A 16,330-nucleotide genomic window follows, 5' to 3' on the forward strand; every position below is an offset into this window, starting at 1 on the left:
AGTGTTACTATGGAAACTAGGAATAAACAGAATGGGGGAGGGATGAAAGTTAACTGTGGTTTTAAAATATAAAAATGCTAAGTTATATATAAGTAATATGCTACTAAAGTAATATTTCCCAAATCAGTACTATGTCTAGAAGTGGTGTGTTCTTAAAAAGAAATACTAGTGTTATTGTAAATAGGTTTTTGAACTCACGTAAAGGATCACGGCTAAATCGCGATGCTGAACTGCGGCACAACGGTGGAGTCAAGACTCCAATAAATTACAGGATCATATTGGGTACTTTTGGAAGAGAGTTATGTTATGTTATAAGGGTTTTATAAAGCACCCGTACACCGGTTAGTTTCATGGCGCTGAGTCTAGAATTAGCCGAACACAGTGGAATGATTATTCATAGGTCTGTTCAAACAGCCATGTCTCAAGAGTTTTCCTGAAACTCAGAAGGTCAGTGCATGTCAATGCATGACCGGATCTCTAAAGGGAAGGAGTTCCACAATCTTGGAGCCAAGGAGGCAAACCTGCATCCTCCTTGTCGTTTTAACTTAAAGGCAGGGGTAGTCAATAGCTGAAGATGGGCTGAGCGTAGGTTGCGTGAGGAAATGTACCTTGATATGAGAGTGTCTATAAATTTGGAGCTACAACCGTGTAGAGATTTAAAGATTAGGCATCCAGTTTTAAAGGCACAGCGTTGGGGAATGGGAAACCAGAGTAGATTTCTTAAAAGAGGGGTGCCACCTGGGTTGCTGGTGAATCAATCTGGCCGTTTGGTTCTGAACCATCTGTAACCGCTTGGTTAGAAAAGGTGGCATACCCAGTTAGACTGAGTTCACGTAGTCTAAGTGTGACAGCACCATGGCTCTCACGACCTTTATCAGTGCTGCTTGTGTAAGTAATCAGCTGGAAGAAACAGGACGAGATCACCGATCCGACTTGCGTTCTTAGAGACAGGTAATCATTTATAGTGACACCAAGGCTCTTGGCAGAGGAGGAGGGAAGGGGGGGGGGTCCCAGTTCCGTATGCCAGTAGTGTGGGCCCCAGAACTTGTGGCTTCTCCCCATCAGAACTAATTCAGTCTTGCCTGGATTGAGCTTCAAGTGATTATGGTCCATCCAATGGCAGATGTACAGCATAGTAGCCTGAAATTCAGAGACTGAATTAGGTGAATTGTCGATGGTAAACATTAATTGTAAATCATCGACATAGTTGAAGGTGGTCACTTTCCTTTCCTTTAGGGACTGAATCAGGGGCAGAATATAAAGAACAAACAGGTGGGGGATAGCAAGGATCCCTGAGGGACCCCACATGTTGTTCTTAGTTTAGGTGCCAGTAAACTGGGCTATTCGGGCTGCCTGGGAGTAATCTTCAAGAAAGGAGCTGATCTAGCTTAAGGCTGAGCCCTGGATGCCAGCCTGCCTGATATGGTCCGTCAATATACCATGGTTGACCGTGTCGAAGGCGGCAGAAAGATCTAATAGCACCAGGGCCTGAGGGGTACCTCTGTCAGCTTTGTCTCGTAGGGTGTCCAAGACCACCAATATCACCGTCTCCGTAGAGTGAGCTGGACAAAATCCCACTTGGTGTGGGTCTAGGTGGTTGGATTGTTCCATGAAGTTGGACAAGCACATCGCCACATGTGCCTCCAGAACCTTAGCCAGGTACAGGAGCAGAGAGATAGGGCGGTAGTTTGACAAACTTTGAGTGTCTGCTTCAGGTTTTTTCAAGAGAGGGACCACAATTGCTTCCTTGAAGGCTTTAGGGACACAACCCTGGGAATGGAACTTATTCAAAAGAGCAAGGGCTGAGCTTGCAAGGACAGAGGGTATCTTTTAGGACATGTGGTGGACAACAGTCTGGAGGGGATCCGGATTTTACCCTGGACAGAAGATCCAGGAAGGTCTGGGTACTAATGGCTGGGAAATATTCAAGAGTAAAAGGGTTCCTATGCGTAACGGGAGGTGTTAGTTGGAGATGTGTATTGGAATACAGGCTTCAATAGTGGAGATCTTTTCGCTTAAATAATTGTTCAGGGAGTCACAGAGTGCTTGAGTAGGTGTGGGTTTGGGTAGGATTATGTCTGAATTAGATAATTCATTCACAATAGAGAAGATTTCCTTCGATCTATTGATAGCCTTTTTATATTCTTTCCGTGCTTCCTGGTAGTGGTGTTTCCCTTCTGGAGAGTAATTCGGTCTCCACTTCCTTTTCTCTTGGTGAAGGGCCAGTTTTTGTAGTTTCAGTTCATGGGAGATCCATCTCTGTGCAATAGAGCGGCGTGCCCATTTGAATTTTTTGAGTGGGGCATGCTTATTACTGGTCGCTAGTAGCCAAGCTGAGATATTTGCCTCTAGGATCAAATGTTGGGGCTGTGCTGGCCAATGTGCCATATAATTCCTTTCTGTCAAGGACATTCCAGATCCTGACCATCGTTAGGTAGTGCAGCCAAATAGCAGTCCGCAGGGTAGCAGCACAATCCTAGAGTTCCAGCTCCCATGCTGCGGCCGACATAAATGTCTGGTTCCTGCCTGAGGCTCCTTTCTCACCCTTCATGATAGGCTGACTCAGAGGGGTGTGCTCAGGAGGCAGCTGGGGAGCCAGTGCCACCGCCGATTACGCACACGTTGATATTTCTTTTTAAAAATACATTCAAATTCATACAGTTTTAAAACCAGGTAAAAACAGTTAAGATCAATGAAATATGTGTAACCAATAGAAATGTGTTTTAGATTTTGAAAAACTGAAGGGAGCAATTTGATTTGTTACTTACATTCATTTGTGTGCAAAAAGAGAGGGAAAGTTTGTAGTTACTGGTTTTACCTTGTTGAGAGTGCTGCAACACATTTATTGTGTTGGAAAGAAAATATTTTAGGAGTTTTTGAATTTTTTATATTCTGCAGTAGTATTGCAGAGGTGAGTTACAAATGTGTAAGGTGTGTTATGTTTTGCGTAGGACTGGTTCATTGTTTGTAGTGATATTTTTAAGTTTGTAATGCATTATTTATAAAGCTTTCAAAGCATTAGAGAAATGTGATGTTTGAAATATGATACCAAGTGTACAAATGAGTATTGTAGTGTGTTTTATTGTACTGAAATGAAATTGAACTAGGTTGAGCATAGTCATTTGTTTGCTTCCTCAGGGTCTAATGAAAGTAGTAGAGAAAATTGATGTTTAAACCATGTTGACAGATGCATTAAACTATATACCAGTCTGGGTAACTCTATACAGTGAGGTTTAAGACATGTTGGCAGAGGGATTAGTGAGTAAACTATTTTGAATGAGTCTGTGGAAAGGTACACTCAAGCTAGGCCGTATAAATTTAGGTGACTATTTCAAATGGGATGTGTAGTCTGTAAAGTTTGAAGGTCTGTGTGCTCTCATGAGTGAGGTATGTGTCTACTTGTACATGACGTCTCACGTGTGTTATGCATCTGAAGATGGTAGCTTAAAAAGCTGGTAGCTTCTCTTACAGGTGGACAAAGATTCTCAGCTATGCTCTGTCATTTGCTTGCACCAGAATACATGTGTTACGTATGAAGGTGTTATAGAGCCACTGAAATAGACTATTCAAAACCCATGTGCCCTGTTTTATGAGCAGGAAGGAATATATACACCTTCTTCTCAACAAAGTTAAAGAACATTTGGTCTCAAACTCAGGTATTCAACTATTTGTATGTTTAATTTTATTTATCATGTCGCTAGGTAAAGGCGCAGACACATACATGCATGCCTTCAGAAACTTGGTGAGACTTACAACAGTGACATTGTTAGGATTGCTGTTTTAAATTTGTAGGCCTAACATTCTGAGCAGTCAGTGAATAGTGAAGCTGTAAGAGAAAAGTCAGGTTTAGGACATTTTGGCAGAGGAATTAGTAATTAGGCTTCTTCTTATGAGTCTCTGGAAACATATACTCGAAGTAGGCTGAATACATTTAGGTGTCTGCTTGATATTGGAAGTATAGTCTAAGTATGAAAAAGGTCTGTGTGCTCTCATGACTGACTTATGTGTCTAATTGTACATGTATTCTGACATGTGCTATGCATCTGAAAATGCTAGCTTAAAAATCTGGTAGCTTCTCCTACAGGTGAAGAAATCTTCTCAGTTCTGTTCTGTCATTCGGTCATAAAGGCGTATGTAGGTGTTATAGAGCTCCTCAAATAGACTACTGAATACCCATGTGCACTGTTTTATGAGCAGAAAGGAATACCAACACTTTCTTGTTAATACATTTAGAGAGCATGCAGTCTGAACACAGGTATTCAGCTGTCTGTATGTTTCTTTTTATGTATCATGTCACTAGCAAAAGGCACAAACACATGCATGATTGCTTCTTTCTGCACTTATCTTACCTCTTTCTGCACTTCTCCTGCCTCTTTCTGCACCTCTGTTGCTTCATTCTGTACCTTTCTTCATCTTTGTGCACTTATCATATCTCTTTCTGTACCTCTCTTGCCTCTTTATGTACCTCTCTTGCTTCTTTCTGTACCACTTTAGCTTCAGTCTATACCTCTCTTGCCTCTTTCATCACTTCTCTTGCCTCTTTCTGCACCTTTTTTCTTCTTTCTGCACCTTACTTCCTCTTTCGGCATCTCTATTGCTTCTTTCTGCAACTCTCTAGCTTCTTTCTGTGAATGCCTTTCTTCTTTCTGCACTTCTCTTACCTCTTTCTGTACTTCTCCTGCCTGTGTCTGCACCTCTGTGGCTTCATTCTGTACCTTTCTTCATCTTTGTGCACTTCTCATGTCTCTTTCTGCACCTTTCTTGCCTCTTTCTGCACCTATCTTGCTTCTTTCTACACCCCTCATGGTACTTTCTGCACCTCACTTGTCTCTTTGTAGACCTCATTCTCTTCTTTTGGTACCCATTTTGCTTCTTTCTGCATCTGTGTGGCATGTTTCTGTACCTCTACCTCTCTTGCTTCTTTCTGCACCTCTCTTGATTCTTTCGGCACCTCACTTGCCTCTTTCTGCACCGCACTCTCTTCTTTCTGCCTGCATCTGTCTTGCTTCTTTTTGGACCTTTCTTGCTTGTTTCTGCACCTCTCTGAGCTCTTTCTGCACTCCTCTTGCCTTTTTCTGCACCTCACTTGCGTCTTCCTACACCTCTCTTTCTGAAACCTCTCTTGCCTCCTACTATACCTGTCTTGCATCTCTTTGCATCTCCTCAAATAGACTATTGAACACCCAGGTGCCCTGTTTTATGAGGATAAAGAAATACACACACCTTCTTTTACACAAATGTGGAGTGCATGCAGTCTGAAACACAGGTATTCAAGTATTTGGATGTGTCCAATGGAAGGATTGGTGTTTTAAATTTGGGTAGGCCCAACATTCTGAAAAGTTGGTGAATAGTGCAGCTGCAAGAGAAAAGTGAGGTATAAGACATGTTGGGAGAGAGATTAATGAATAGGCTATTTCCTATGAGCTGTATCAATTTAGATGTCTAGTTGAAATGGGAAGTGCAGTCTGTCAAGTTTAAAGGTCTGCAAGCTCTAGTGACTGTGGTATGTGTACTCTGACATATATTATGTATATGAAGATGCTAGCCTAAGAAGGTTACAAGGTTACAATGTTTCCCCCAGATTTGCAAGCATTTAAGGCTTTGCAAAAGTGCATACATAGTTATTGTACATTGTTATTTGTTATGAAGAGAACAGCAACGTAATTGTACGTAATTTCTTGTTGGTTATTATGAAAATTGATATGTAACTAATTTAAAATTGTTAATTGATGTAACACAATATTGAAACTGTTCTTTGTTTTTTAGAAATGTAGTTTATTTGGAACACAAATTGAAGATGGCAACAAAACATGAAAAGAGAAAAAAGAAAACAGTTCTACTTAAAGAAAAGTTAAAAGAGTACATTAGAAAAAGCAAAACGTTACACAGCATAACAACTCTTCTTGTTAGAGCACTAAACAGTTTCTTAAAACAGTTGTAGGTGGATTGAAAAAATCAGAAGGAAAAGAAGAATTTTCATGATAACAAATCACTAGTTAATTGGAAAACAACACATATTACAAGAAGACAAAAACAGTAAAATTATATACATACAAGAATGTTTAGAAGTAGAGTAATTCCTAATTTACTACACAAATGTAAAAAATATAAAAAAAGATCAGCATCATATAAGAAAAAGCAACACATTGAAAGTTTAGCAGATACTACTTTTGAATTGAAACAACAATTATTTATATTAATATTGAAGAGAATGAGAACAATGGATAAAACAATGATGATTATGAAGGAGAAAAGCAAAAGAAAAAGACTTGTTAATAGAAGTAACTTTTGTGAAACGTTTATTGTTGAATAGGAGCACACTTCCAGTACTGAGTCATTCATTAATGAAGAGAGCTATTTTCAAGAGAACATATTAGAACATGCATTTGATACTAGTGGTTGATGCTATGAGATGTAAGATGGTTCTCCCATCCTAAAAGAAAAATTGGTTCCTAGGAATGTGGAACAAGTAATAGCTGAAGAAGTTGAAGGGAGGCATACACATGCTATTGTATATAACTGGGATTGTAGCAGTATTTGCAATATTCGACAGAACTCTATTGACATGTTATGAATTTTTTAATGAGAATATGCAAAAAAAGTGTTAAACAGAAGATTAAGATGTTTCAAGGACTAGATCCATGTAAAATAAGAAAATATAGTAAGTTTCAAGGTCATTCTCCAGATTGTCTTCCAAGAAAAGTGTGCCAAAGTACTTCTCATCATTTAAGAATGTTACCTGTACATCACTCTGAAATGCGGACGTTAGTAAGGAGACCTTATTATGTAAAAAGTCCTGCATTATGTTTTTAAGTGAAATAAAAACAACTCTCTTGCACGGTTCAGTATCAGATGTACAAAGTGTTTGTGATGATATAAAGTTTAGTTTTTCTGGTTCAAAAGAGGAGTGTAGACAAAATGAGAGTTTAATAAGTGTAGGTGTTGAGGAACACAGGAAATAGATTTGTATTGATGAGTTTGCAAAAGAAACTACGAAGTTTAAGACAGTTTTGTCTAAAAAAACAAACTATATTTGTATTTGTTTTCGACATACTCACTATAGAAGTCAAACTAGGAATGTTGACTTATAATTAAAAAGGGAAAAGGAAAACAATGATGATTGGCAGCAATTTATTGTTTATTTGTTGGTGGAAGGTCAGTTTGTGTTGGCTACTGATCAAATTATTTGTAAATACTGTTACAACAAATTAGAAGAAAACAAACTGCCAGCTAGAGCAGTACGTAAAAAGTTAGAGTTAGTGCCTATTCCTCAGGAACTGGCAGATTTAAATGCATATGAGTCTATTCTTATCTAATATGTACAACCATTTCAGGCCATAGCTTGTGTGGAACCTAAAACAGGTAAGCTGCCACCAACAGATTTACAAAGAGGTCTGAAAAGAAGAGTTTTGTACTTACCTTTAAATTTTAAGAAAACATTGAAACGCTTGGTGTAGACCGGGAGGAAAATGAGCCAGTAGTTATTCTAGTAAATGGTGAACCAAGGAAGAGTAACAAAATCTGGCAAGGGTTTGTAGATGATAATAAACTTCAAAAGGCTACCTTGTACCTGGTACAGAATACTATTTTTTATAAGAATGCAAATGTTGAAGAAGAAGTAATATGGTTAGAAAATGAAACTGTAATGTCAAGTGGCCAAATAGAAAAAGGAGACAAGTCCAGGAGTGAGGATATTTATGAACATTCTACTATAAATCCTCTGCATTTGAAAGAAATCATAGGAAACAGTATAGAATTATTTCAAATGAAGGAAGCGAAGGAAACTCCCATGAGTGTAGGGGAAAAAAGTTTAGAAGCACATTGTTTTCCACAGCTATTCACCACTAGAGAAGGTGGACGATTTGATGAGAGAGCTCTATGGATTTCAGCTTCAGAATACTGAGCAACAAGATTGTACTCTGAAGATCCAAGATTTCGACAGTGAATTCCATATATATTTAATCTTCTGTTTGAAAGTGATTTGTCTGTACTTTCATTTGCAGTGAACCATATATTAAAAACGGGAGTTCATCTTCAACATGTTTCTGCAAAAGAGTTCATGGACAAAGTTCAACAAAGAGATGAACAATTAGAATGGCGTGTCAATGGGGTATCAATGAATTTTGGTATTGTTGTCATGCTGAACTTAACTGCATGCTAAGAAACTTAGATACAACAACATGGCTTGCAACACTTAGCTGTTCTTGATATGTGTGGGAAGATTTACTTGAATTTCTACAAGAAGCAAATTCAAATGTTAAAAACATTGAACTGAAGACAGCTGGAGAACTCTGTTCCTTGGATCCTGTAAATGTCTATTTTAACCATAGGTTTCAAAGTATGATGTCATTTATCTGCAATAAAACATTCTACCTTTTGGAGAAGTAACTGATTTCTTTTGGAGAAAAGTATACCAAGCCAGAGGTGCTCCTCATATACACATGCTATAATGGATAAACAATGCACCAAAATGTGGAACTGATAGTGATGAAACTGTTTTGTCCTAAATTGAACAGTATGTTACATGTTCCATTACAAAAGATGGAGGAGAAAAGAGCTTGAGACAACACGTTTTATGCTTTTCAAGTCATTGATGTGGGAAATACTGCAGGTGAAAGTACAATTGTAAAGGGAAATGTTATACAACATTGCCTCTTTGGTTTTCCAACAGCATATCATTTCGAAAGGAAGAGTAAATAGTTTTTTGTTAGCAGTAAGACATTCAATAACTCAGAAATCTCCCAATAACACATACAACTTAAATACAATAGAAGCTTCAAACTACATTAATGACTACAATCCAGTTATTTTGAAAATTTGGAATGCGAACATGGATATTCTGTATGTTGCAGATAATTCAATTGCTGTTGCTTGCTATGTTACATCATATATTACAAACTCGGAAAAGACAGAGATGAAAGAAATGTGGAAAGACATTTCAGCAGAGAAGAATCTTAGGAAGAAATTATACAGCTTCAGCTTGAAAATGCTTTCTACAGAGAGATTGGATCCTATGAATGTTCATATCGCTCAAGTTCAGCCAGTTTATAGTCAAATTTAAGGGGAATCATTTGGGTAAGTCTAGGTCTTGCCTCCAAACAAAACAGAGTTTTGAAATCTTTACAAGAAATCGAATATTTAGCACAGAATGAACCAGATAGTATTGGTATTGTTAAAACTAATATGTTGGATACATACTATACCAAAAGTAGTCCATATGTTGAAAACATATGTCTGTATGAAATACTCCAGCAATATATGTTTAAAAAGAATGTTAGGAAAAATATAAAAGTAAGATATGCAATAATTGGATGTGATGGATGTTTAATGAAACATGTCAAATGGAATCTTATTCATCACGGAAAACTGTCTTGTGATAGTGCATACAAAAGAGAATTATATTTAGCACTTCTGCAACTGTTCAAGCCTTGGCATAGTGAAACTGAATTATTTGGAGATTTTGACTGCTATGAAGATTCTTTTAAAGCAACAAATGACAGCATTCAGTACACAATTTTTCCAACTTATCTACAAACGTTAAATGATGATATTGAACAAGAAAGTGCTATTTGTTCAGTTGGGAAAAGTAAAGGAACAAATAAATATTGAACAAAAAAAATATATCTACAAGTCAAACAACAGGTACAACATGGGTTGCTGCATGAAAAAAAGAATGCACATGTTCATCATTTAAACCTATTCTAATGTACATCAGTAGTGAAGCTGGAACAGGCAAAGGTTTCTTAATTAAGGTTTTGACCAGTTATCTACAGAAAACGAGAGAATCACATTTATCTTGTGTTGTAACAGCTCCAAATTGATTAGCAGCACACAACATTAAAGGTATTAATTTACATCAATGTTTTATGCTACCTGTTAAACATGATAATACATTGAAATATCAGAAGCTATCTGGAGAAGTTTGTTATGAAGTCTTAAGACTACTGAAGAAAATGAAACGTTTAATCATTGATGAGGTGAGCATGGTCTCAAACTTAATGCTTGCCTTTGTATACTTGAGGATGCTACAGATTTTAAAAACAGACACAATGAATTGTGTTGTATGTTTAGCGCTTGAAAAAGACTTGTATGTTCGCAGACAAGTTTCCTTTGTCTCTAGCATATGCTGAACTATTTGTAAATCTCAAGGTTTAAGAATAGACAGAGCTTTTGTAAATATTGGAAGTAGGGTTTTCAAAGAGAGAATGACATACGGTGCACTGTCTCAAATAAGAACATTTTCTAGTTTGTATTTGATAGATTTTGTTGAGGATCAGGTTATTGCTGATGCAAACTGTGTAAGAGAGTATAATCAGTTAAGAAGACTTTATGCTCCTGACTCCTGACTTATGTGAATATCTCGTATATGAGAAACGTTTATTGTGTCCTAATCTGAAATATGTTAAACATTCAGCTGAGGTTCAAAAAAAGAAAACAATTGAAGAGAAACTTAAAGGAGTAAAGAAAAGAAAATGGAAAGTGTTGATGACATTGTAGTATACCAGTTGGAAAACAGTTCAGGTATCAACTGTTCTGCTAATGTGATTCTGAATATTGTGTTTCATCTACAACATCTTCATCATGAAATCATGGAAATTCATGAAAAAAGATTCTGTTCTGTACTAGATCATGTATTTCAACAGTTGGTAAATGACAGAAGTAAAAATGCATACTGCTTTTTCATTATTTAGATATATGTACTGGTTCATTGACATTTATTCTCAATGCACAACAAGATGCATAAGATTTTCTAATGGTTTTGCTTGGAGTATAAGAACATGAAGGAATACACATTGAAATCTTATTAGGACTACGTTACAGATGGGATCATAAGTGTGAAGAGTGTTCATTTACTTCTACCACTCAAATACAAACAGAACGATTGCTATACCTAAAAATACCAGATTGCTTATCAGTACCTTTTAATGAATTGATAAAAACAGCAAATCAGGATATAAGATGTTTGCATTGTAGATCATAGATGTTGTCTACATTACATAGAGAAAGATATGGAAAATATCTCATTTTAATGTTACAACATTGCAGAGCAAATGGAAGAAAATTGGAAACAAAAATTACAAATTTTAAAGGAAGTTGAATTTCTATTTCAGGAAGATATTTTACAACAGTGGGTATAATTTTCTAGGATGAACCTACTACAATATCTGGACACTTTACTGTTTATTTAAAGTGTAATAAATGATGGACACATTGCAACGATGCCCACTTGGAATTCAAATCTAGATTGCCTTATCATTTACAAAAGTCTTATATGTTATTTCTGCAACTAAAGTTTTGAGTATATCATTTGGCCTATTGGGTAAGATGTCAACATAAAGTAGAGAGCACTGCAAACTATTAGTGTTTATAGTTAGTAATTTGATTTTTATTTCTGCTAATTGATATTACATTTTCAAAATTGTGTATAAAAGCAAATAGTTTATATAAATGTTTTCTCTATTGTACCTGATGTAAATGAGAGTGTACTTTTGTGAAATGTATTTGTGGTAAATAATAGAGTTAATGTAGATGAAAGAATTGATTAACAAAGTGTAAAAAGGAAAATACATAGCATTCACATATTGATAATGATGTTCCATGCTGACTTTTTTTCTGCAATCAATTTAATTGTTATTCCCCACTTTTCAATGGTGATGCTATATTGAAATTACTGTGTATGGTGAAGTTAAGTGGAATTTGAGAACAGCAAAAAAGGGATAGTAACAATGTTATGTAATACTAAATTTATGTTGCGACCTCAAAATTATAATAATATAATTTGTCTAATATATTATCATTGATAACAGTTTTTCTTTTTCTTCTTTATAATAGCTACTGTTCAAGTTTGAAAAAAGTTTTAATTCTGTTTAAGTTAATACTACTCTAACATAATTTTACTGAGTGATGTATGTGAATGACTTGAAAGGTAAGAATACATAATATAATATGCATAATAAACTGTAAAATGTTTTAAATTTAATGATATGTTATTTCTTTCTAATATAAATAATGTTCATCCTTTAGAATATTTGAAAAGCTTTATCATATTTCCGAGGAGGAGTATAAGACTTACTTTTTTATAAAAGCACATAGACCAATACAAATGATTTTATTGCAAGTTATTTATTAGTCATTATACAGGGCAGGTGTGTATTGAACTCTGTATCCAAGAACTTCTCAGACACATACAAAGATATTGAATGTCTGCTTCTGTGACTCAGAAATATAGTATAACTGTTAACCCCTTCCCCGCTCATGACGGAACCCCTCCGTCATGAGCCACGGTTGCGCTGTGCTCATGACGGAGTGGTTCCGTCATGCTGCGGCCGTTGGCGGCCGCTCTGCCCACGCGGCGCTAATTCCCCACCTGTGCAGGCGATTAGCACAGTGGGCGGAGACGTGACAGAACCACTCCGTCATGAGCACAGCTCAACCGTGGCTCGTGACGGAGTGGTTCCGTCACGAGCACAGCGCCACCGCACCTGCCCCCAAACCCCCCCGGCGCCGCGGCGGAATTCCTGCCACGGCGAAGGGGTTAAAATGTGTGCATCTGTATGATAAACTGCATAGTTTTGAAGTTAGAGTCATCAAATGCACAACATGTATCAGAATATATGTAGAAGCATATACATACTAGAATGCATCAGTTTCACACCACATTTTTTGACGTTTGTATACAAGATGCATGTATTACTTTCTCCTCCTTATATTGGACAGGTGGATATTGAAAGTGCTTTTTATTTTATTTGAAAATGTTACTGTTTTGAAGTATGATGTATCTTCTCATTTCAAGAAATATTTTAAGATGTATTATAGAGCTAACAGGACTATGTTTTGAAGTATAGAATCTACTGTATATGGCACAACCCATGCACTCATTCAATCATAAAAACACTATGCTTGCACTCACTCATTCATTCAATCAGGCACTATGCATACAGCCATCCGATCATCCTGATACTATTCATGCACTCATTCAATCACCCAGACACTACTCTACCACCGTCCCAATCACCAAGGCAGTTCCCATACATTCAGCTATTCTCCCAGGCACTCCACACACATTCTTCTACCTACCCAGGTACCACCTATGCACTTATGGAATTACCCAGGGTCTAAACATGCATTCATGCAACTAAATAGGCACTATGCAGCAACTCATCCAATCACTCAGGGACTACCCATACACTCATTCATTAACCCAGCTACTATCCATCGATTCATGGAATCACCCAGACAGTGCTATTGCATGTATCCATGATTCAGGCACTACTCATGTATTCATCAATGTATTCACACATTGCAGATGGACTTATGCAGTCATTGAGGCACTACCCATGCACACTTCCAATCACCTAAGCACTACATATACACTCATTCATTCACCTAGGTAGCATCCATGGATTGATCAAATCACTCAGACACTACCCAAGTACTTAGTGAATGACCCAGGTACTACCCTTGCACTAACTCATTCACTCAGGTACTACTCATGCCCTCATCCAATCACTCAGGCACTATGCTTGCACTCAACCATTCACTTAGTCACTACACATGCACTCATGCATTCACTCAGGCAGTACTCATGCACTCATCCTATCAACTGGGCACTAGCCATACACTCATGCATTTACCCATGCACTACCCATACTCTCATTCATTCATCCAGATAGTATCCATTGCACTAATCCATTCACTCAGATACTACCCATGCACTCATCCAATCTCCCACCCACTACCCATGCACTCATACTATCACACAGGCACTACCCATACTGTCATTCATTCATTTAGGTAGTACCTATGCATTCATTGAAAAACTCAGACAGTACCTGTGCACTCACTAAATGAGCCAAAGCTCTGCACTTGCAGTAATCCATTCACCCAGGTACTACCCATGCAATCACTCAGGCACTATACTTGCACTCAACCATTCACTCAGTCACTTCCTGAGGACTTGTGCATTCACTCAGGTAGTACTTATGCATTCATCCTACGACCCAGGCAGTTGCCATGCACTCATCCAATCACTTAGGCACTATCCTTCAACTGAAACATTCACTCATGCAGTACCCATGCACTAATACATTCACACAGGCAGTACTCATATGCTCATCCAATCTCCCAGACACCACCCATGCACTCTTTCAATCACCTAGGCACTACCCATACGTTCATTCATTGTTACAGGTAGTACCCATGCATTCATTTAATCACTCTGAAACTACTTATGCACTCACTAAATGAGCCATGCACTACCTTTGCAGGAATCTATTTACTCATGCACTACCCATGCACTCATACATTCACTCAGGCAGTACTCATCCAGTCTCCCAGCCACAACCCATGCACTCATCCAATTACCTAGGCACGACCCATACTCTCATTCATTCATCCAGGTATTGTTCATGCACTCATGGAATAACTCAGGCACTATGCATGCACTCATCCAATCACACAGGCACTACCCATACACTCATTCATTCACCTAGGTGCTATCCATGCACTTATGCAATCACCCAGGCAGTGCTGTTGCACTTACCCATTCATCCATGCACTAACCATGCACTCATCCATTCTCTCAGGCACTGTTCATACAGTCATGAATCCTCGAGGCAATGCCCATGTATTGATCCAATCACACAGACACCACCCATGCACTCACCCAATGAGCCAGGTACTACTCATGTAGTCATCTAATCAGCCAGGCACTATTCATACATTCTTCCAATCACTCATGCACTATCCACTCACTCACAAAATCACTCAGCCTCTAACCTTGCACACTTCCATTCACTCAAGCGCTACTCATTTACTCATCCAATCACTCAAACTCTATGTATGCACTCATCCAATCACACAGGCACTATCCATTGACTCATGTTTTCACACAACATATAACTTTTCTTTTTTAAACCAGAATAGGTGGTACCATAAAAACTGTTTTTTTTCCTTCTTTTTTTCAAACTATTTTATATATATATTTTTGTAACAACGGTGGGGTTTTTTGGGGTGTTTTTTAGATATTAACAATGAAAAGTTAAAACAAAAAAACAAGCACAAAACAACGTGCCTTTTTGGGTAAAAAAATGAATTTGTCCAACATGGTTTGGACAACCTGTTCTCCAATACTTTGAGCAGTAATACACTTAGGACAAAAAAGTCCTGCTTTGAAAAATCCCGAAGAGTCAGTGGGATGGACTCCAACCTGTCACCAGCTCTAGAAGTGGAACGCTGCGCATCATTATTCCCAGCATTTTATCTTGCAAGTTCAGCTATTGCAAGCCTGTACTGATGCATGGTTCTAAGAAGCTTGTACATCGATGATGTACCGCAGGAATATTTTCACTCAGAACCACGAGAGAGCACCTTTTTGCAGATGTTGCATGTCACCTTGCATGCATTCACTTTCTTCTCTCCTTCCGGTATGGTAAAAACACCACACTCACCATATTTTTGCACCTTGGCGCCTCTTCCTCTTTCAGCAGGATCTCCTCCTCCTCCTCATGGAAATCATGTGGTGCTGCCATTTCAAATTTCCGGTGCTTAGTCTGCAAAACATCCAAAACAACTCCAAAATGATGTTGCTACTTATAAAGTATGACTGTTGCCAACCACACCCAAAATTAGAAGAAAGAGGGTGGAATCTAGCAAACTTAAAAATGGCAGTATCTTTAAACAATCAAATCCCTTTTTTTGTGTCACATGGGGTCTGTGACTCCGCAACTTCTTTTAAATTTACATTTCAACAATATTTGGGTCGATCTTATAATATTTTAATTACAAAAAACTGTACCTCTTTATTTTAAATAAAGTAAATGAATGTATATTAATAAATAATATTTCTCGGATACTACGCTGATCTGGATGTTGCTATTTACTCAGACGTACTGTGATTCCTGAAATTATTATAAAATAATGTTTTAATCACTTTCTTTTATAAATATAGAAGTTTATTTACTATCGCAGCAAAACCATTACCTTGAACTTAAGATTATTATTGTCCACATATATTTATTAATAGTACAAATAAAAAACAAAGAGTCACAGTTAGGTTGTGATTCTGCATTTATATTTTTGAAAGCAACAAGGAGGTTTATTATAATTTGAACTAAAACATTAAAGTAATAATCAAGTGTAAATTATACATAATGTGAAATGTAAAGCAATTAGTACACAAATCCAGAAGTAAGGCCCGTTAATGTACAGGGTGGATTCGCGAACCCGCAAAATACATACAATTAATGTTTCATTTTAGTTTAATATAACTTGGACTTGAAGTTGAAGCACCATCCAATGCTTTACCCCAACTTCAAATAAGTGTGAAAGA

The sequence above is a fragment of the Triturus cristatus genome, chromosome 5_2, assembly GCF_964204655.1.
Source record: "Triturus cristatus chromosome 5_2, aTriCri1.1, whole genome shotgun sequence".
Lineage (NCBI taxonomy): Eukaryota > Metazoa > Chordata > Amphibia > Caudata > Salamandridae > Triturus > Triturus cristatus.